This window comes from Equus asinus, chromosome 15 (genome assembly GCF_041296235.1).
Source record: "Equus asinus isolate D_3611 breed Donkey chromosome 15, EquAss-T2T_v2, whole genome shotgun sequence".
Taxonomy (NCBI): Eukaryota; Metazoa; Chordata; class Mammalia; order Perissodactyla; family Equidae; genus Equus; species Equus asinus.
The window spans coordinates 22288452-22310759 of NC_091804.1; the positions used below are offsets into that span (position 1 = coordinate 22288452).

Here is a 22308-nt window from a genome sequence, read left to right on the forward strand (position 1 = left end):
CTCAGCAGGAAAAAGAAACAGATGCTGATGAATGTGACGGACATGGGTGAATTTCAGACACATTAAGATGAGTGAAAGAAGCCAGGTGCGAGAGTGCACAGGCTGTTTGATCCCACTTAGCATATGAAATTCTAGAAGACGCAAAACCAACCGGCAGTAACAGAAGTCAGATTAGTGGTGGCCTGAGGCCAGAAGATGGGACTGATGGGTGAGGCGCACAGGGCAGCTTTTGGGGGTGATGGAAATGCTCTGCATCCCAATTGGTGGTTGCATAGGGTGTACATTTGTCAAAACTCGTGGAAAGATACACTTTAAATGGATAACATGGGTACCTTTGATTTTATGTTAATCTGATACAGATGATTTTTAAAATTGGCACCATCCTCTCAACCTTGAGAGCTCATGATTGCTCCCCGCCTGCGTTCTTTCCAGTAACAGAGGGCGCCTCCTCCCAGCTAGTTCCCAAGGCTCACCCTTGAGGGTGCATTTATGTATCTGCTTAACTTACTTCCAGAGGGGACGGCGCACGAAGGGAACGCAGGCAGCTGTTTACCGAGCACAGACGGTGGGCAGCGCTGAACTCTGTTTCGGGGACTCCCTTCCCCCAACACCCAGCGAGGAGGGTGCCCTTATCATCCCCACTTCACGGCAAAGGGAAAAGGTAGGGGGAAAGGGGTTCTGCTCAAGACCACAGCTGGCAGGTGGCGGTGGGGAAGGGGGCGGGGGGCGGCGGATTGGAGCCCAGCCAGCCTCCAGAGCCCGGTTCCCCACACTGCACCGTGTGGCAGAGAGTGCTGGAGCCACCTTCTCACTCGTCCCCTCTTTCCTGACCTCAAATGTGCCCCATCTTCCACGAAACAGACGCCCAGCAGGGGTGCAGGCTTGCCTTCCTTAGACGGCAGTTTGGTGCCAAAAGCCCACCCCTCCGAGGGAGCTTTTCAGCGACTTCCTCTAGACGCCCGCAGCCAGCTTGTCCCATTTCCTGGCTGTGTGATCCGGGGGGAGCGCCTCCACCTGCCGTGCCTCGGTGTACTCGTCTGTAAAATGAGGATAAAAATACTAGTTACCGTTAATGGGTGCAGGGTTTTCTCTTGGTAGTGACAATGTCCTGGAACCAGATAAGAGGTGGCAGTTGTACAACATTGTGAAACATTGTGAATACGCTAAGTGCCTCTGAATTCTACGCTTTAAATGGTTAATTCTATGTGATGTGAATTTTGCCTCAATAAAAAAGAAAAAAGAGATAATCTGTATATAGATGCAAACGAACATATACGTTAAGAAAAAAACTGCCTACCTACAGCAAGAGAAAGATAATCTGTGTATGACTCCACTCATATGAGGAATTTAAAACTATGGACCAAGAACAGTTTAGTGGATACCAGGGGAAAGGTGGGGTGGGGGGTGGGCTCAAAGGGTGAAGTGGTGCACCTACACCACAAACATTAATGGACAATTGAAATTTCACAAGATTGTAACCTATCAATAACTCAATAAAAAAAAAAAAGAAAAAAGAAAAAAACTACCTACCTAGAAGTTCTAATGAGGCTTTAAAAAGCAGAAAATATCAAGCCCTTAGAGCAGGGCCTGATTCATACGCAGCAGGCAATACATTTTTATTTCCGTCGATGTTTAGGGCCCCTGATTGTTGGCCAAGCTGCCATCCTCGACGAGCAGCCAGCGGCACCAGCCTCCTCCAGGGCTCCCTGCCTCAGCCCTTGCCCGCCCCATCTCCCTATCTTTCCTCCAGTGGCAGCCAGAGGTGGGGGGGGGGGGGGCGGTACGCAGAGGGAGGGGATCCTGTTAAAACTTGAGTCAGGTCATGCACTCCTCTGCTTAAAACTATCCAACATCTCCCCATGTCATGTGAGAAATGGCTCAAATCCCTACAGCAGCCTTCGAGGCTCCATATGACCTGCCCCCTGATGCCACTCCTGTCTGCTCTCATCTCCCATCACTCCTGTCATTCACCCGTCTCCATCCACACTGGCCTCCTTGGCTTTCACCCTCCCCCGCCATGCCAGGCCTGCCGCTGCCCCGGGGCCTTTGCACTGGCTATTCTCTCTGCCTGGACCACCCTTCCACCAGATTCCCATATCTGCTGCCCCACCTCCTTCAGGTCTTTGCTCAAATGTCACCTCCTCAAAGAGGCCCTCCCAGACTGCCCTGATAAAGCAGTTCTTCCCCGACGACTCATCATCCCCTCACCAGCTATACGGCCTCACGTGATGTTGTACACTGACTTGTTTTCTGTGTTCGTCTCCCCAGGAGCCTGGAGGTTCCTTGAAGTGGAACTTGGGCTCTTTTCAGAGAGAATTTGCTTCCTGCTGAGAGTCCAGCCTGGCTCGTGGTGAGTCCTCCATTTGTTGAGTGAATGAGTGAATGAATGCATGTCCCGGACAGTGCCCATCTGGTCATTCAGCTGAGCTCAAAGTGTGTGAGTCACCCAGGGCTGGGACCTTGGTCTCATCTCAGTGGCCTCATTATCACCTAGTACAGGAGTGACGGGGGCACCTGTGGAGGGAAAACCTCTGCCTGGCTCCAGGTCCTGCCACCTGAGGGCTCCACAGTGGCCGGGGTCCAGAACCCAGGCCAAGGGCCTGGCCTGCCCCCACCCCAACCCCAGCCCTGTCCCCTGGGACTCTGGACTCTGCTTCCTCCTCTCACAGCTGCTCCTTCCGCCACCGGCCTCTTCCCTTCCTCCTTATCTGGGCCCTGACTCCAGCTCCTTTATCTTTCCCCTCAGCTGCTCCAGGGCGAAGGAGGCCCCTCCCCTCCATCCTCTCCTACCCCGCCCTCCTGGCCTGGGCCCTAAAACCTCCCCCTCAGCCTCACATCCCATCCCAGTCTCTCCCTTCACCTCCAGACGCTTCTGGGGACCAGAGACAGGGAACAGGGGCCAGGCAGGAGTGGCCAGGAGAGCCTCAGGTCCCTCCACAGGCCTGTCAGCCTCCGACTTGCTGTATGACCCACGTCTCCACTCAGAGGCCAGATGGGGAACTAGGCCATCTGTGCTCCAGTTCCAGCTCTGCGACTTTGCTAGCTGTGTAGCCTCAGAATTTGCCGTTTTATTTATTTATTTTTTTTTGGTGAGGGAGTTTGGCCCTGAGCTAACACCTGTTGCCAGCCTTCCTCTTTTTGCTTGGGGAAGATTGTCCCTGAGCTAACATCTGTGGCAATCTTGCTCTATTTTGTATGTGGGATGTGGCCTCAGCATGCGTACGTCTGCTGCCAGGATCCGAACCCGTGAACCCCAGGCCACCAAAGCAGAGTACATGAATTTAATCACTAGACCACTAGCCAGCCCCAGAATTGGTCCTAACACAGGGATACAATGCAATAACGTGGAAGGGCTTTGTAAATTGCAAAGCCCTAAACGACCCTTGTATTTGTACCGTGTTTTTGTCTCAACGAACCAAACTCTGAGGGAGAACCTCCCAGTGGCCCCTAATCTATCCCAGATGTAACCTATGTCATTATCCTTATCATCACATGATCAATAGCATCCTCAGGTTTCAGAAAGGCCACAGTCAAGGGCCCATCTCGAGACAGGGATAAGGTCCCAGGGAACACTCTAGAATAGCACCCCTCCAGCTAAGCCCACTGCCCCCAGGGGCCTCACAATAAGGAGGAAGAGTCCTATTATTCCATTTTACAGATTCAGAAGCTGGAGCCCAGAGAGCTCTGGGCTGCCTGACCCCAAAGCCCATGCTCCATTGGTGTCCCTGGTGCCAGCCTAGAATCCTGCCGAGCCCTCCATAGCTGCACCCCCCCACACACCTTGGGGACTCTTGAGCTTCCACACTCCTGCCCAGCGAGTCCTCTCCCAAGTTTTTCCCGGGCACTTGCCTATCCTTCCAGGATCCTTCTGATCCCAGCCAGCCAGGGAACAGCCAATGCCAGATGTGCTTCACTTTCCCTCCTGATTCCAGAACAAGAGAGGCTGGTGCCACTGAGAGCCTCGGGGCCCCCAGGCCTAGATTTGTTCATAAATATTACTGACGGCTACCACATGGGAAGGGCTCTCATTCCCATCTGAAAATGTGACTCGGAGAAATTAGGAAAGCACCTTGCCTGAGGTCACATAGCTGGGGATGGCGCGAGCCAGAGTTGAAACTCAGGTCCGTCTGACTCCAAAATGCTTGACGCCAGCCTCCAAAGAGCTCAGTGACTTTGGGTGACTTCATTCCCAGCTCCACTCCTCTGTTTCCTCGTCTCCACAATGTAGATGGTGACACTTCATAGATTTGTTGAGTTGTGAGATTAAACTGAACGAGTTTATAAAGTGCCCAGAACAGCACTGGACATGTGGGCGTGGCATTGCCAAAGAACTGAGGGCTCTGAGGTCAGGCCGACCTAGGATCAGGTCCCAGCTTCACAACTTTGGCTCAAGGAAAGGAATACTCTACTTCTCTGAACCTCACCAGACCCAGGAGGAAAACAGGCACAGTCAGCCCCTCTCAAAGATGGGGCTGGTCCCCAAAGTTGAATTTCTAAAAAATTTCTTTTATTGATGTCATATTGGTTTATAACACTGTGAAATGTCAGTTGTACATTCTTGCTTGTCAGTCACCATGTAAATGTGCCCCTTCACCCCTTTCAACTTCCCCCTACCCGCTTCCCCTCTGGTAACCACCAATCTATTCTCTTTGTCCACATGAATGTTTATCTTCCACGTATGAGTGAAATCAGGCAGTACCTGTCTTTCTCTGTCTGGCTTATTTCACTTAACATAATACCCTCAAGGTCCATCCATGTTGTTGCAAATGACACAATCTTCTCTTTTTTATGGCTGAGTAGTATTCCATTGTATATATATACCACAGCTTCTTTATCCATTCATCCATTGATGGGCACTTGGGTTGCTTCCACATCTTGGCTACTGTGAATAATGCTGCAATGAACATAGGGGTGCATAAATCTCTTTGAATTATTGATTTCATGCTTTTTGGATAAACAGCCAGTGGGGGGATAGCTGGGTCATACGGTATTTTTGTTTTTAGTTTTTTGAGGAATCTCCATACTGTTTTCCATAGTGGCTACACCAGTTTGCACTCCCACCAGCAGTGTATGAGGGTTCCCTTTTCTCCATATCCTCTCCAACACTAATTATTTTTTGTCTTGTTAATTATAGCCATTCTGAGGGTGTGAGGTGATATCTCATTGTGGTTTTGATTTGCATTTCCCTGATAATTAGTGATATTGAACATCTTTTCGCGTGCCTGTTGGCCGTCTGTGTATCTTCTTTGGAAAAATGTCTGTTCATGTCTTCTGCCCATTTTTTGATCAGATTGTTGGGTTTTGTCTTGTTGAGTTGTATAAGTTCTTTATGTATTTTGGAAATTAACCCCTTGTTGGAAAAAGCTTAATTTTTTAAAAGTTAAAAACATAGCTCTCATACAAATAAAAAGTAACCATGTGCCAAAATTAAATGTAATTCATTAGCCTTTAACTCATCAGCAGGACGGTGAAGCTGGTTCAAAGAGTAAGAGAGTCTGAAATGGTTACAGACCATGAAAGACAAAATGCTGAACGATGTGAAGCAACACTGGCTAATATCCTACAGGGCAAAACCACCGTAACCTTCAGGGTGATCTTTTCTACTGGACAACAATATCTTGCAACTTAAATCTATGAGAGAACACGTAACTTCCCTGAGTTCAGGCCCTAATGAATAAGTAACTGGCAAGTCAAATGAAGTCTCTTCCCTCGAGAGTTAGCTAACCCTTGGGCGGCCGTTGGACAATGCTCCAGCGTGCTGCTGAAAGGACGCACGGGCCTCCTTTTGCGTTTCTTCCACGTTTTGGGTACTGTGTGTTTACCCTCAGGATGCAATGCAGTAATGCAGATCGAAGGGATTTACAATTTTTTTAAGTGCTGAACGCCTCTTGGCTTATTATTTGTGCCGTGTCTCTGCCCATCAAACCCAGAACTCTGAGCGAGTCCCTCCCAGCAGCCCCTCCACCAACCAAATGAGGCCGACAGTGAGTGAACAACACTGGAAAGACTGTACGCTGTTTGCAGACATCATCTAATTCATCTTCAGTTCCTTCCAGAGCACTCTGAACGTCAGGGCTGGACTAGGGTGAGGGGATGCTGAACGTCACACAGTCCATCAGTGTCCTTTACACGGAGTTCCCGCTCACCCGCTGACTCCTGGAAGAACCCAGACAAGTCTTTAGTTTCATTTATTCAACAACTATTTCCTGAGGGCCTAATTGCTACTGTCCCGGGCACTTGGGATGAAGCAAAACACAAGACAGACCCAGTCCCTGCCTTCGAGAGCCTAGAATCTAGACAGGAGACAGTTAACCAAGAGAGAGGCTGAATAGTTGCAAATCACCATGAGCACTAAAAAGGAAAAGAACAGGGATGAACACGAGCCGGGCCACCAACTTCCTCGCCAGCAGAGGAAAGCATCTCTAGAGAGGTGACATTCAAGCAGAGGCATGAGGAATGAGAGGACACCAGCCAGTGGAAGAGTTGCAGGAAAGGCATCCCAGGTGGGAGGTACAGCATGTGCAAAGGCCCTGGTGCAGGAACAGGTTTCAAGGAACAGAGAGAAACAGAGTGGCCAGAGATGAGACGAGGGAAGAAAGCAGGACCTGAATGGTAGTAGAAGGGAAGGAGGGTTTGCAAGAAACCTAGATTTAATCCTAAACATGATGGGAAGATATGGAGCATTTTGGTCAGACACCTCTGCTCCGGCACCTGTGAAATGAAGGAGCTGGTCCTGTTTCCACCTCAGGGCTCCAACCTGGGGTTTTGGCGATGAGGTCCCAGGCCCAGCAGTATCGGCCTCACCTGGAACTTTTTAGAAACGTAGATGCTTGGGCCCCACCCCAGACCTACAGATCAGACCCTCTGAGAGGAGGGCCCAGCAATCTGTTTTAACAAGCTCTCCGGGGGACCCTGAGGATGCACAAGTTCGGGAACCACCCCTCCGGAGTCAACCATCCACGTTAGAAACGCAACAGAGAGTCGCCACCTGGCGGCCTTTCATGGGAACCACAGCCTGGCTGCCCTTCCCCACCAGCCCTTTTTGATGCCGGGAGAAGAGGGACACTTCCCACCATAAAGACGCAGGCATGGTCGTGGACGGTGGCTTTGGATTGCGCCTGTCTACTTTTCTCACATGAAGGGACACATAAGACAGGAGGGTTTCCCCAGGGAATAACTTCAGGTTTTCTGCCTGCTGCACTTGGGATAAAACCCAGATTCCTTACACAGTCTGCTCCCTGTACCTCTGTCCTCATTTCCTCTCTCCTCTCACACACCTCCTGCCAGCCACGCTGGCCTCCTTGCTGTTTCTCAAACACACCAAGCATATCCTCACTTCAGGGTCTTCGTATTTGCTGTTCCCTCTGTCTGGAATGCTCTTCCCCCCAGACTTGGAGGGCTCACTTCTTCACTTTATTCAGATCTCTGTTCTGTTCAAATGCCACCTCCTCTGGGAAGCCTTTCGTGACTACACTCACCAACGAGCTCTAGCCCTACTCTCTTTCTGTCTACGGCTTTGGCTTCTGTTTCTTCATCCCTGACATTATCTTATATATTTATTTGATTTTCATCTATCCTCTTTATGAGACCATGAGTTCCAATAAGGCAAGGATGTTTGTCTGTCCTGTTCACTGTAATATCCCCAGTACAAACAGTAGGTGCTCAATAGATATTTACCGAATGAATGAATATGCTCTCTGAGGCACGTATTAGCACCCTCTTTTCCACCAATGAGGAAACTGAGGCTCAGCCGTAATGTGAGGTTCTGACAAGGAGGAAGTGGCTGGGATCTAGATATGAAGCAGGAGTTCCAGAAGCTGAGGTGTGAGCTGTGCCCGCAGTGGCACCTTGGGGTTCCTGAGGCTACAGAGACTCTTCAATCAGGCTGCCATGTCTCCATCGTCCAAGACCAGCAAGCAGGCGGTTGTGAGTCCTGAAGGATGTTCTTCAACGTAAAAGGACGGAGGGCGAGGGTCCAGCACCAGGATCCCCAGTGGGGCAGCACCGCCCAGAGCATTGGGCAGTCCCCAGTGATGGGGGGGGGGGTCCTGGGCATACAGCAGGAGGGGAGCAGGGGTGCAGACAGACATCCTGTGCCAAGCCCAAGTCCCAGGTGGTGCTCAAATCTCCCTTTGATAATTAGCGTAGGTGAAAACCCCATTTTTAATGATCTGAGCCTGGAACCAAATTGTGTGTCACATGCAAACACAATGTGTGGGGCATTTGTTTTGTTTTGTTAATTTTTAATAGACTTTATTTTCTAGAGCAGATTTAGGTTTACAGAAAAATAGTGCAGAAGTTACACAGAGTACCTGGTACTTTCTCTTCCCGACATGCACAGTTTCTCCTGTTAGTAGTACCTTGGTGAGTGTGATACATTTGTTACAATTGATGAGCAAATATTGATTCATGGTTACTAACTAAAGTCCGTAGTTTACATTAGGGTTCTCATTTTGTGTTGTACATCCTGTGGGTTTTGACAAATGCATCATGTCCTGTATCACCCATTACAGCATCCCACAGAAGTTTCCCTGCCCTCGACTGTTCCGTGCTCCCTCCGCTCGCCCCTCCTCCCCTCTCGTCAAATCCTGGCAACCACCGATCTTCTTCTTGTCTCCATAATTTCGCCTTCTCCAGCACAGTGTGTATTTGCTTGGTTTCAATACACGATGAATCTGCCAGGAAAGCGACCTCCGCATAAGTTGGGAACAGACCCAGTTGTGCTCGGTTCGGAAGTTTACCCAGAACATCACACTGGGGACCATCACAGTCACGGTCATGCTGTTTGAGTTGATTCTGGATGATTCCACCGCCATGCCCTTCCGACCACTGTGTGACGTTTTCTAGGTGTTGTGCCTGAATATTTCATATGAATTTATTCCATCTTACTTTCATTTTATTTGTTTTATATTACAATCAGGGTATTGTTTATGTTTAAAATTGTGTGTGTCAATAGGTTATGTTATTTATGAATTTCATTTTAGAACAGCAAAGAAGCATTACAACTGTTGTGAAAGGAACACTGAGTCCCCTGGGGTTTCAACCCACAGTTACACAGCACAACACTCACAGGGCAGCCAGCATGGACGGAGTGCTGGTCCCCCAAAAGGCACCAGGCCAGGTCAGGGACTTACCCGTAGGAATGGTTACATCCACACAGTCCCCCTACCAGATCCTACAGTGTATAGTCTTACCCCATATCACAGAGGGGGAAACCGAGGTTCAGACAGAATGAGGCCCTGGGTGGGGCTGGAAATCGAATCCAAACCCACCCTCCTAACCACCCAGCATCCAGCCCTGGATTTGCTGGGCCTCCTGGACAGACCATGCTGGGTGAGCTGAGCACCCCCAGGCCTGAAGGCCCAGGAAAAGGTGGAGAGGCACCCGGGGGAGCAGAGAGGTCAGGAGCACAGGGTCTGGCCTGGATTCCGATCTTGGTTGTGTCACTTGCTCATGTGTGATCTTAGAACAGTCACTTCTGCTCTCTGAGGCTCAGTTGTCTCGTCTGTAAAATGGGGGTGATGTCACCAAAGTGTGGTGGGTACTGTCAGTTACCATGTTACCAACAGGGAAACTATGCCTCATAGAGGGGAAGTGACCCACCCAGTGTTAAATGGCAGGCGATGCGGTGGTCCTCTGAGGACACACTCCATTGCCCAGTTAGGTCCCCAAGGCTCCTTCAAAGCCCCATTCAAGACTCATAGGTCACCAGGCAAAGGTCAGGGGTCACCTGCCCCAGTCACCCATTCCCCAATCCAACTGCCCACATGTGACTCCCACAGGGCAGAAGGACCCGAATGCCCCCGATGGGCTGGGAGAGCTGAGGGGTCATCCTCAGAAGCGCTGGGCCTTAGTTTCCAACTCCAGCTCTGAAACATCCCAAATCAATCCATTCCTCTCCATCTCCCCTACCGCTCCCACCCCCGTCGACGCCACCATCACTTCTCACGTGTGCCACCTCCTGCTCCCCTCCTCCTCATCCCCGCCCAGCAGCGAAGGAGATCTTTTATAAATATAAAATCATATGAAGTCACCTCCTTGCTTAAACCTTCCATGGCTCCCTATTGTTCTTAAGCCAAATGCCTCTCCATCCTGCACAGAATCCCGCCCACCTTTCTCATCTCATTTCCCACAGTGCCCCCTCCAACCTCCCCCACTCCCCACGTATGTTCAGGCTGCAGTGGCCTCCTCCATGTGCCTTGAATGCACCTATTATGCATTAAAGATGCATTAAAGGTGCATTAAAGATGTCTAAAGATATATAGATATATAGATAGGGATGTTCCTATCTTAGGACCTGTGCCCGTGCATTTCCTCCTCCTTGGTCAGTCCGTACACGGCCCCCTCCTTGCCTTCACTGGGCACATTCCTCCTCCCTCCCTCCACTAGGACAGCTCTTCTGCACACTCACAGCCAGACCACCCGTCTCTCCTGGCAGTAATCCCAGTTTGCAATGATTGATTTGTCCGATTGTCTCCTCCCCACTTTACTGAGCTCCACCAGGCCAGGGACACTGGCTTGTCTCCCTCTCTGTCCTGAGAACCTAGAAATGTCTGCCCCAGAGTAGGTGCTCAGGAAAACCTGCTGAGTGGCAGACTGCAGGCACGAACAGCCACTCAAAGCAGAGGGATGACCCATCTCCTCCACCATGGGGACCAAGACATCTGTGACAGCTTAAGGAGGAACCTGGGGGAAAAAACAGAAGGCAGAGGGAATCCCAGGCACAATTCAATTTGCTGTCCAGCATGAGCCTCCAGGTGCCAGATGCGGTGCTGTGTGCTGGGGACAGCAAATGTATATCAAGCTAGTGAGAGAACAAGCTTGGAGCCGCACCGACTGGGCTCAGAGCCCAACTCATTACTCACCAGCTGTGCAAGTTTGGCCAAGTCACTAAACCTCTCTGAACCTTAGTGTCCCTAACTACCAAATGGGAAAAGTGGAGAAGTTACCTCATTACAGAAAACCCATGCTGTAGGGCATTAGGACTTAATATGCCCTTGAAAACATGGTGGAACCAGCAATTCCGTTTGGTCACTATTGCTGCATCACAAATTACTGCTATATTTTAAGTGGCTTAAAACCGTTTTTTTCCCTCACTGTTGTGTGAAGCAGGAATCTTGGAAAGGGTCAGCTGGGCGGTTCTTGCTTTGTTGCAATCAGACGCTGGCTGGGCCTGTGGTTATCTGAGGGTTCAATGGATGTTTGTTGGCTGGGGCACCAACATGTGCCCTTTCCACCATGGTGGCCCAGGGCAGCCAACCTGTCACGTTCCTTACCTGCATCCTCTCTATTATCTCAACTTCAAGCAGCCAGCTCGACGACCATAACCTCCTATCTTTCCGGCTCACTCTCTCCAGTACCCCAACTCCAACAATCCTTCAGCCCCACTGGAACCTGTGATCCATTGAGCCTGCCACCTTTTCCCTCCATCCTTACTTCCCTCCTCCCTGATTAAAGCCCACGGGGCGTCACTATCCCCAGGCACTGCACACCCCCGAGATGCCCTGCCCCTCCCCTGCTAAACATCTGCTGGTTGACCCAACTCTTTGTCCCCCTGCGCTTGTTCCCCTGCAGTGGGGTGTGGCTGGAGAACAACACACCACCGTGTGGACTGGCCTCACCTCACCTACATGATGGCTGGCCTCAATGGGGTCTTCAGCACTCCTGACAATTACACTACTGTTCCCTAGGTCCATTCATTCTCCCCAGGCAATTCCTTCCTATCTTCTCAAACCACCATCACCTTCTCCCCCATTCTCACTCTTAGCTGAGGACCTTTCTTCCTACTTCACAGGGAAAATTGTAGCCATCAGAAAATACTTCCACAAGCTTCGCTACACAGCTACCCGCCTTCCCTCCTTGGCACCCATCTATGAATACTCTGCCTTCTCGTCTGTGACCATGAACCAACTATCTGTGCTCCAAGCCATGGTCAAACCCTCCACCTGTGTACAGATCCATCCTTCTCGCTCATCAGGGATGTCATCCTAGCCACTCGCTTCTCTCCCTTGCATCATAATTATTTTCAAGCTACTGAATCATTCTCATCAACATAAAAACATGCTAATATTTCTACTTTTGAGTAACTTCTCTTTATCCCACTTTTCTACCTCCTACCCATCCTCAGTCCTACAGCAAAACTCCTGAAAAAGTTGTCTGTACCCATTGCTTTCCTCTCATTACAGAAAAGGTGCAAAAATAGGACAATGAACCCCCAAATGCCACTTACCCAGATTTTACCACCTTCGCATCACCATTCTCTCTCTCCCTTCCCCCCTCCTCCCAACTCTGTTACAGTAAGTTGCAGACGTGCTTCCCTTTGTCCCTGAAACACAGCATGTATATCCTAAAAGCAAGGACATTGTGTTACAATAACCCAAATCAGGAACTTTCACGTCAAGGCAATACTATTATCTAATCTACAGACCTTATTCAAATTTCACCATTTGTCCCACTGATATCCTTTATCGTCAGTGAAAACAATTTTTTCCTGGTCCAGGATCTCATATCGCACTTAATTCTCACGTCTCTTTAGTCTCCTTAGTCTAGAACAACTCCTCAGTGTTTCTTTCTCTTTCATGACCTCAACATGAGTTGCTATACGAGAGTACAGACCAGTTATTTTGTAGAAATATTCCTCAATTTGGATTTGCATGATGTTTCCTCATGAATCAGTTGTGCATTTTTCACACAAACACCACCAAAAAGATGCTGGGTCCCTCGCAGTGCATCCTATCCGGAGGCATCTGCCATCATCTGCCCCTGTCCTGGTGATGTTCACTTTGATCGCTTGGTCAATGTGTGTGCTGGGTTTCTCCGCTGCGAAGTTACTATTTTACCATTTGTAATTAATAAGTATCTTGTGAGGAGATACTCTAAGACTGTGCAAATATCCTGTTTCTCATCAACCTTTAATGGGCTATTGCAGCGTCCATTAATGGTTCTCCCCTAGAGCAACTCCCACCACGGCAGCTGGCGAACAGTGGTCTTCCAATCCCTCTTCCTCTACATTTATTACACTTTCTAGTTTTTTTTTAAAGATTTCATTTTTCCTTTTTCTCTCCAAAGCCCCCCGGTACACAGTTGTATATTTTTAGTTGTGGGTTCTTCTAGTTGTGGCATGTGGGATGCCACCTCAGCATGGCCTGATGAGCGGTGCCATGTCCGCGCCCAGGATTCGAACCGGTGAAACCCTGGGCCACCAAAGGGGAGCACGTGAACCCAACCACTCGGCCACAGGGCCAGCCCCTAGACTTTCTACTATTAAAAAGAGTTTCTTTTCCCTTCCCTTCTGTCTTCTTGTCTTTCTTTGTGTACATATTTAAATCTTCTCCTACTCTTTTAATCTCACTCCATCAGGCTTTTGCTCTCACCATTCTACCTAAACTCTTTCCTGTCAAAGTAGCAATGCCCTCCACTTTGCTAAACCAGTTCCCAGTTCTCATGTTCCTTTGACTCTCAGCAACAACTGACACAGATCATCAATTCTCCTCCCCACACCCACCCTCCCCAAAATGTGTTTCCTCGCGTGGTCCCCAGGACACACCTCACTGGCTGCTCCTTTGCTGGTTCCTTGTCTCTTACTGTTGGGAGCCCAGAGGCTCAGCCCTTGGTCCTCTCCTCTTCTCTGTCTGTGCTCGCTCCCTTGGAGATCCGTAAAAACCATTTGTATGTAGACGACTCTAGTCTTAGTCTAGTCAGGCTGCCAGAACGAGATATCACAGACAGGGGGGCTGAAAACCAGAAGTTTATTTGTTATTGCCCACAGTTCTGGAAGCTGAAAGTCCAAGATCAAGGTGCCAGCAGGGTTGGTTTCTGGTAAGAACTGTCTTTCTGGCTGGCCACCTTCTCCCTGTGTCTTCACATGGCCTTTCCTCTGTGCACATGCTGGGCAGGGGGGTGGGGGGGGTGGGGGGGGGGGCTCTGATGTCCATTCCTCTTCCTATAAGGATACCAGTCCCACTGAATTAAAACCCTACCCATATGATCTCACTGAACCTTAATCACCTCCTCACAGGCCCTATCTCCAAACACAGTGACGCTGGGGTTAGGGCTTCAATATAAGAATGTGAGGGTGACTAAGTTCAGTCCATGACAACTCCCAAAATTACATATGCAGCCTGGACCTCTCTCCTGGGCTCCGATTCTGCACACAATTTCTAACTAGACATCTCCCCCTGGAAGTCTAATTTAACAAGTCCCAAATGGAACTGCTAGTTTCTCCCTCCTTTCCCTCTCCCAAGGTCATCCTCCCACGGCCTTCCTCGTCTCAGTTAGTGACTTCTTTGGGTTTCCCTGGCCAAAAACTTTAGAGCCATCCTCAATTCATTTCTTTCTCAAACACCCCATACCCAACCTGTCATTTTGTCTTTACTTTTGAGATAGCCCCTGAGTCTGACTTTGGTTCAAACCATCACCATCTTTTGTCTGGACTGTGCCAGTGGCCTTTTACCTGGTCTTCCTGCTTCAGCCCTCCTTCCTACTCCATTTCTTCTTCGCCCAGCAGCTGGAGAGATCCTGTAACAGGGCAGAGCTAGTCCTGCCCTCCCTCTGGTCAAAACTCTCCAATATCCACCATCTCACTCAGAGCAGAAGCCAGAGTTCTTACAAGGACCCACAAGGTTGCGCGTGATCTAGCACCCGGGGAATCTCCCCGGCGTCATCTCCTGCTCACTTACTCAGCTCAGCCACCCTATCTACTGGCGGTTCCTTACACCCCCCAGGCGTGAGTTCACTTCATGGTCTTTGCCCATCCTGTTCCCTCTGCTTGGAACAATCTTCTCCCCTATACCCTTGTGGCTCCCTGCCTCGCGCCTTCCAGGCATTTGCTCCAGGATCGCCTTCCCAGGCAGGTTTCTGTTGATTATCCCATTTGAAAGTGCACACAGCACTCCCTTCTCCCTGCCCCCCCGTCTCCGCTCCCTGCTTTATTTTCCTCCACAGTGCTCTCCACCGTCTGGCATACCATACCGCTCCCCACAGAACAGGAGATCGTGAGAACAGAGACTCTTCTGTTCACAGTTGTATCCCCAATAATAATCACTCACGTTGATTGGACCCTTGCTACGCACCAGCGTATTTTTATGGACTTTACTGTGTCACTCATTTAATCCTGACAAGAGCCCTATGAGGTGGGTGTATCAGTTAGCTATGACTATAACAATGTTGCATAACAAACCACCCCAAAAGTCTGTGGCTTACAGAAGCAAATGTTGATTTCTCCCTGTTTCCTCTGCAGTCGTGTGGGGCTTGGCTGATCTCGGCTGGGCCCTGCTGGCCTTGGCTCCAGGTCAGGTCGTCTCCATTTGTCTTTCATTTTTCTGGACCAGCCTGTTTGATGCTGAGGATTTGGATAGCAGCCATGGCTTCCCTAAATTCACACAGAGCATTCTCTTCCTACATGTTTAGCTTCCTGTCATTCAAAAGACATAGAGTTCTTGAAAAAAAAAAAAACAATTTAGAATTTAATACAAACTAAATACCAAAGTACAAAAGTATTCTTAGCTCAGACTTTCCTACAGCGACTTTGCTTAGGGCTCTGTTTCAAAAGATGTAATGGACCCATGACAGCCCTATGCTTATGGCAGAGGTGGAAATTCCAAGAAACACAGTTGAAAACATGAGAGACCTCTTAAGGCCTAGGCTGGAACTTGCACATTGTCACTTTCTTCTACATTCCATTGGCCAAAGCAAATTACACAGCCAAGCCTAGTATCGATGGAGTAGGGAAGTACCCACCACCCTTGGTTGGAGGAGAGAGTGACAGTCACTGAACAGTAATCTAATTTGCCACAAAATATGTCATGCCGTATCCTTCTCTCTTCCTTCCTTCCTTCTTTCCTTTCTTTCTTTCTTACAGATGAGGAAACCAAGGCTCAGAGAGGTCAAGTAACTTGTCCAAGGTTACACTGCTAGTAAATGACAGAACCAGAATTCAACCAAGTTGGGGGTCAAATTTATAAATACCGTGAACACCAGGCTGAAGGGTTTGGACTTTCCCTGAAGGCAGTGTAATGCCACTGAAAACTGTTGAGTAAGAAAGGAACATGGTGGTTAATAAATTTCCCTCCAGAGGAAGTGTGCTTGGGGAGAGGACAGGGGGGCGTGCCCAAGATAGTCACAGAACTTGAGGCCAGAATTGATAAGGGGCCGGACTGGCTGGGACAGTGTCAAAAAAGGAAGGAACGAAAAAACAGTAAAAGTAAAAACCAAATAGAAAAAGCCACAGATAAAAGACAAGTTGAAGGACGTTTTGAAAACAGTTTTTTCTTTATGGAGTGTTGAAATAAAAATTCAAACAGAAAAAATTCTTACAATGCAGACAGAAGTGTTTAAAGTGAAAGTTCCCTCCTCATCCTCCCTTCAGAGATAAGCTCCATTAATAGTCTGTGGTACATGCTTCCTGACCTTTATCTAAAATGATGTAACACGTATACATCTACCCATTTTTAATGTGTTTTTTAAATGTGTTCTGAGAAAACTTGTTTTGTCTCTTGCTTGTTATCACTTGACAGAATGACAGGGCCAGTTTTCCATGCCAGGACATTCGGTTGTTCTCATTTTTTTTAGCAGCTTTGCCACTTGCTAGCTGTGTGACCTTGTACAAGTTGTTTAACCTCTCTGAGACTTGGCGGGCTTAATCTCTAAATGGGAGTAAAAATGTACCTGCCACACAGGGCTGTTGTGAGGATTAAATGAGTTAACATATGTAAGGCATCTTGTGTAGCATCTGATACACACTAAGTGCTCAAAAAATATTAGCCCTCATTGTTAATGGCACCATGGTTACCTGTACTATAATTTATTCAACCAGTTAGATACATATGGTCACTTAGTGTGGGATGTTTTTTGCAGAGATGGTCACAACAATTCTGCCCATCCCTGTGCACGCGACTGTTTGCAATACGACTTGGATGGTTTTCCCATCAAGAAACAGAGTCTACTTCTACTGCCCTTGAACCTGAGCTGGCCATGTGATGGCTCCGATCAATAAAGCGCAGTGAAAGTGATGCTATAGCACTTCGGAGCCTAGGCCTGCTGCTTTTCTTCTTTTCCTTTTGGAGGCCATCAAGTGAGGAAGCCTGAGCTAGAAGAAGCCACATGGAGGAGAACCACAGCACTCCAGTCAACAGCCCCAGTCAACTGCCAGACCTGCACATGAGGCCGTATAGGGCCAGCCAGCTTGCTGACTTGCTAACTGGCTGCAAACACAGGAGTGAGCCCAGGCAAGCGCATGCGCAGCAGGAAAGAGCTGTCCCAGCTTAGACATGTCCAGACTGGCAATTCGCACAAACGTAAGCACATAAATCGTTGCTGGTTAAGCCACTCTGTTTTGGGGTGATTTGTTAAGCAGCAATAGAAAGCCAATACATTTAGGTTTAGTGCAGTGAGTATGACCCAGGTTGGAAGGCAAAGTCCATCTCTGGCATGTGACCTCAGGCATGTCCTGTAAGCCCCTTGAACCTCAGTTTCCTCATCTGTACAATGGGATGCTTTTACTTCCTACCTCATCAGGCTGACGCGAGGATTAAAGGAGATGATGAACGTTCAGTGTGTGGCACAGTACTGTCAACATCTTATTTGTGGTGGTTGTTGTGTTTGTTGTTTAAAGGAAGTCTAGCCTGAGAGTTGTGATGTGGGGGGTCAGGAAGAGCAAGTGTTAAAGATAACTAAACTGGTCTTTGAAGGCTCCATAACTAGAGAACATTGGAGAATGGGAGCTTCTTGGGATCAGAGACCTGTACTGGTCTGGCCTGGGAGATGGCGGGGGTTGGGTCTCAATTGCATCCTGCATAGTGGGGAGGGTTTTAGGGGTGTGCCCCGGTGAGCCCTTGGAATGAGGTCACAGATGGAGGCTGAAACTGGGTGGAAGAATGAAGAACTGACACTGTAAGAGGGGCTGAGATCACAGGAAAGGTGGGGGCTAAGCCTTGGGAAATATCCTTACTCTTCTCAGATGAAATCCCAGACTCCTTACCATGACCTGAATGCCCTGCCTGCCTATTCCATCCTATTTCCTACTCTTTCCCCCTAGCTCACAGTGCTTCAGCCACCCCGGCCTCCTCCCTCACACTTACCAAGCTCTTTCCTGCCTTGGGACCTTTGTACTTACTGCTCCCTTGTCAGAGGGAACTTCTGAACTGCTCAAGCGAAAGTTCTCCCTGCTTTTGTTCTTTTTCATAGCTACTTATCTTTTTCCTTCATAGTACTTACTGCTACCTGAAATTACTTTGTTTATTCATTTGTTTACCTGTGCATTATTTGTTTCTCACTTTAGATGGTGAGCTCCATGAGGAACTGGTGTTTGTCTTGCTCACACCACATTCCCAGCACCTAACACAGTGTCTGGCTCATGACAAGTGATTAATAGCTGTGAACTTAACAAACCTGAATGAAAGTGGGGAAAAAGGAGCCACGAGAGCTGAAAAGACATGGTCCAAAAGCTAAGAGGAAGGCCAGTCACTTCCTGGAAGAGAGCTTCACAGAAACCCTGGAGTCATCTTGTCTAACCTCCTCAGTCCACAGGTGGGGAAATCAAGACCCAAAGAGGAGGAATGACCAGCTTGAGGGTACCCTGAGAGCCATTTCTGTGGACTCCTGGCCCTTTGGGTCAAATGCCACAGTTCTGTCTGGCAGAAGAGGCCCAGAAAAGGGGCACCTCCCTGAGGCCATCATCATATGTCTGAAGCTGCCATTGGGAGCAGAGGTGCCAGTCAGCTGACAAACTGGGAAAGAAGGGCTGGAGAGGGTGGGGAGGCCCATCCCTGGGCCAGGCAGCTATTCAGAGGCAGCTCAGGGATAATAACTTGTACCAAAATAACCCAGCCTCCTCACCCTCATTCCAACCCTCACACCTCTGCCTCACCAGAGGTGAGGCTAACACTCTCAGTCACACTTACACACACCAATTTTTAGCAAAACCTGCGGGGGACAGGATGATCCTCAGACCCAGCCCTGTCCACTGGGGGTTCACAGTCTGATGGAGGAGGCAGGCTAGGGACCAGTCAGGCCGCTGAGTGATGGTGCTTAGGTCTGGGGGAGCTCAAGAGAAGGACGATCCCCAGAGGAAGAGATCTCTGGATTAGTTTCATGGACTTACAGAAGTTAGCCTGTCCAGGAGGTAATAGTAACAAGTAACCGCCAGTGCCAAGGGAGGGAGGCAACCCAGATAAATTGCAGGAATCATCTGCAGTTTTAGTGGACGAGAGCATCAGGTATTTGAAAGGGGTGGGACAGAATAGGGGGCTAGAAAGGGGCGGGATGTCCAAATTACATAGGAACTTGGATGTCACGAGAAGAGCTTGGGCGATCTTTGATGCTCAAAGGAGAGCCTTGGCGATTTTTAACCAAGAGGGCACATGATCAGGTTTGTACGGTAGAAAGTGCCGTGTAGCTGCTTTGGGGAGGTTGCCCAGGCTGGGGGCGGGGCGGGGGTGCAGATCCAAGGGAGGAAACCACTTTATTCAGGATAGTCAGCTCTGGATAGGACTCCTGTCGGAGGCAGGAATTGGGTCTGTCTCTAGAGGGCTAGTGTCGTCACTTCCTCGACTCCGGCGCCACACTACTCCCGGGATCCAGCTTTCGTTCGCTTGTTTCGGAACTCGAAGTTTGAGCAGAAAATACGTGCTGCTGGCACCCCAACCCTAAACGAGGCGCCCGAGCAGGGGACTCCAACTCCCAAAATGCTTCGCTCTACAGCTCTGCAGGTCGCGCATGCCTCTTTCAGGAAAGGCGGGCCGCCTCCCGGGCTGGTGACTCGCCGGTTCGGTGAAGTGCGGGAAACCCAGGGGCCGCCATCTTAGTTTGGGTCAAACCAATGGTACGCTTCGTGGGGGGACCATGTTCTCTCTCTCGTCAGTTCGTACAGGTACAGAAATAAAGTGCGCCTAATTATTGCAAGGCTCTTTATTATGCTTTACACTGAGGACTCCCTCCATTCTGCGTCCAGTACGGAACTGAACCTCCCGGCTACAATAGGACCCCCCAACATGGCGGCCCTCAGCGAGCGCCGCTGGGGGCGGGGTCGGAAGCCGTCCCGCCCCGCCCCCGGGCAGGAGGGGGGTTTCCGCTTCCGGCAGCGGCGGCTGCAGCCTCGCTCTGGACCCTGCGGCTGGCGGCCGAGCCGTGTGTCTCCTCCTCCGCCGCCGCCATATTGTCTGTGTGAGGAGAGGGGAGAGCGGCCGCCGCCGCCGCCACTTCCACCGCAGGTACCGTGGGAGCCGCCGGGCGAGGGCGTTGGGGGGCGGGGGAGAGCCCAGGATGGGGCGGCTGGGCGCGGCCGCCTCTTGCGCGTGCAGCTGACTCCCGAGCAGCCCGTCGCCTTCCCCTGCCCCCCCTCCACACACACATCAGCCGAGGCCCCTGCAGCCCATCGGGGAGGCCCGGGGCCACCCCCCGGGGCGGGGAGCGAGGCTTGGAGGCAGAGGCTGATGCGAGGGTGGGAACTGGCTCTCGGGAGCCCAGCTTATGGCGGAGGAGAGGGCTAGACCTGCGCGAGGACTAGGGGGCAACTTGGAGGAGGGGGTCGTCAGAGGGGGAAGGGAGCCTGAGGGGTGGGGCCGCAGGGGGATGCTGGAGGAGGGTGTGTAGGGAAGTGGTGCCTGCTGGGTAGGGTGGGGTGAAGCCTCCCGCTGAGCAGAGCAGCTGGAGGGGGGGCCTTCTAAGGGTCCTTCTGAGCGAGGCTGGGCTTGCCACCTGCACACTGGGGTGCAAGGTGGAGGGAGCCCGGGGCGAGGTCGCTGGGGAGACAGGGGGAGGGGACCGTGAAGTGGGGCAGAACGGGTGGAGTTGGACTTAAGGGATAGTTGGAGCCTGGGTGGAAGAGGAGAGGTAAGTAGGATGGAAGGGTGGCTAAGAGTGTACGTGTTAGTAGGACTTTTATTTTGTTTTCGTCGTTGTTGTTATTGTCGTTGTTTGTTTTTTGCAGCGTTGGAACATTTCTAGCCTAGGCAGGTGATGGGTGGAGCTTCTGTAGTTTGTTTTTGGGAAGCAAAGTCAGGGTCAGGAGAGGTTGCTTCTTGGCTCTTGGTATTGTGGGAAGAACGAGTTCTGGAAAGGAAGGGGCAAATTAATTTGGGAAGACTTGATTGCCTTTCGGCTGCTAAATTTCGCCGAGAAAAGGGGGTGTGTGGAGGGGAAATGGAAAGAAAACTAGGAAGGAAAGATTTTTCTGAGAGTTGGAGACCCCATGCCATCTAAGGAGTGGCAGTATAGGCTAGGGGCAAAGAAACAGACTGTCTGAGCTCTCAAATATCAGTGCCACTACTACTTGGCTGTGTGACTTAACCACTCTAAACCTCAGTTTTCCTGTCTGTAAAATGGGGATGATAATATCCGAAGTTTATGGTGAGGGGTAAATTTGTGTCAAACCCTTATCTCAATGCCTGGCAGGTAGATCTTACTCGTCACTTTGTTAAAAGGACTAGTTGGTATATTTGGGGTATCTTCATTCCAGGTAAAATTTATGGTCGGGAATCTGACCATTGGCAGGGCTTCAGAATATTATCTTTGTAGTCATTGCGGTGCTTTGTTGTAAGTCACTTGGCTTAACTGGCTTGGTGGACCTTGGGCTGAAAGACCAAGACTGGTACTGGTTCTCTCTCGTGTTATTTTGAAGAGTTCACTTGCATTTTTACATGGGCAGGTTTGTCCTTCTGTGACTTTGAAAAACTTGGCTTTCATTTGCTATTGGGGGAGGATGTATGACTTGAAGAAAGAATGAAAAGATTGGAAGTTTGCTTATGTTGATTTATCAACTGATTACAAAGTTAGATCACCCTGAGGCAACTTCTGTTTAAAAAAAAATAAACCATGCCTAGTTATGTTCTCTTGTGTGGAATACAGTAAAGAAGAGAAGCACAAATTTTAGGGGGAGCAGTGGGTTAGTTTCTGCATAATAGGTGAGCTGCCTTGCTGTTTGGGGATGAAACAAGTGGCAGGTTCTTTTCCACAATATATTTTTAGTTCTTCTGTTGCCTAGCCACTGTCTTCTAGCGTGAGTTCTTATTTTTTTATTTTTGTACTAGTGTCACTATCTCCCAACATACACCTTTACTTCACATACCCATGGAGAAAGGGGAAATTTTCTTTAGGAACTGAGTTTAAAGCTGTACAAAGGGTTTGGGTTTGTAGTTAGGCAGAATGACCCCCACCCCCCGCCAGATGTCCGCACTCTAATCCCCAGAATCCGTAAATATATTGCATGGTTAGAGGGCCTTTGCAGATGTAATTAGGGTTAAGAATCTTAAAATAGCAAGATTATCCTGGATTTTTTGGGTAAGCCCAGTCTAATCATGTGAGCCCTTAAAA

General features: G+C 49.6%; 1 protein-coding gene and 1 long non-coding RNA gene across 2 annotated transcripts in view; both read left to right on the forward strand.

The window, feature by feature from the left end:
* Nucleotides 1-515: 515 nt before the first annotated feature.
* Nucleotides 516-16994, forward strand: LOC139040312 (uncharacterized). Its single transcript, XR_011494603.1, has 3 exons — nucleotides 516-661; nucleotides 2269-2350; nucleotides 16855-16994. It is a non-coding gene; the product is annotated as an uncharacterized lncRNA (long non-coding RNA).
* Nucleotides 16995-20048: 3054 nt separating this feature from the next.
* The window catches only part of CSNK2A1 (casein kinase 2 alpha 1), a 51893-nt gene continuing 49633 nt past the window's right edge, over nucleotides 20049-22308 (forward strand). The window contains exon 1 of the mRNA XM_044748114.2: nucleotides 20049-20207. The gene's annotated coding sequence lies outside the window, so the exon portion shown is untranslated. The remainder of the gene's footprint in view (nucleotides 20208-22308) is intronic.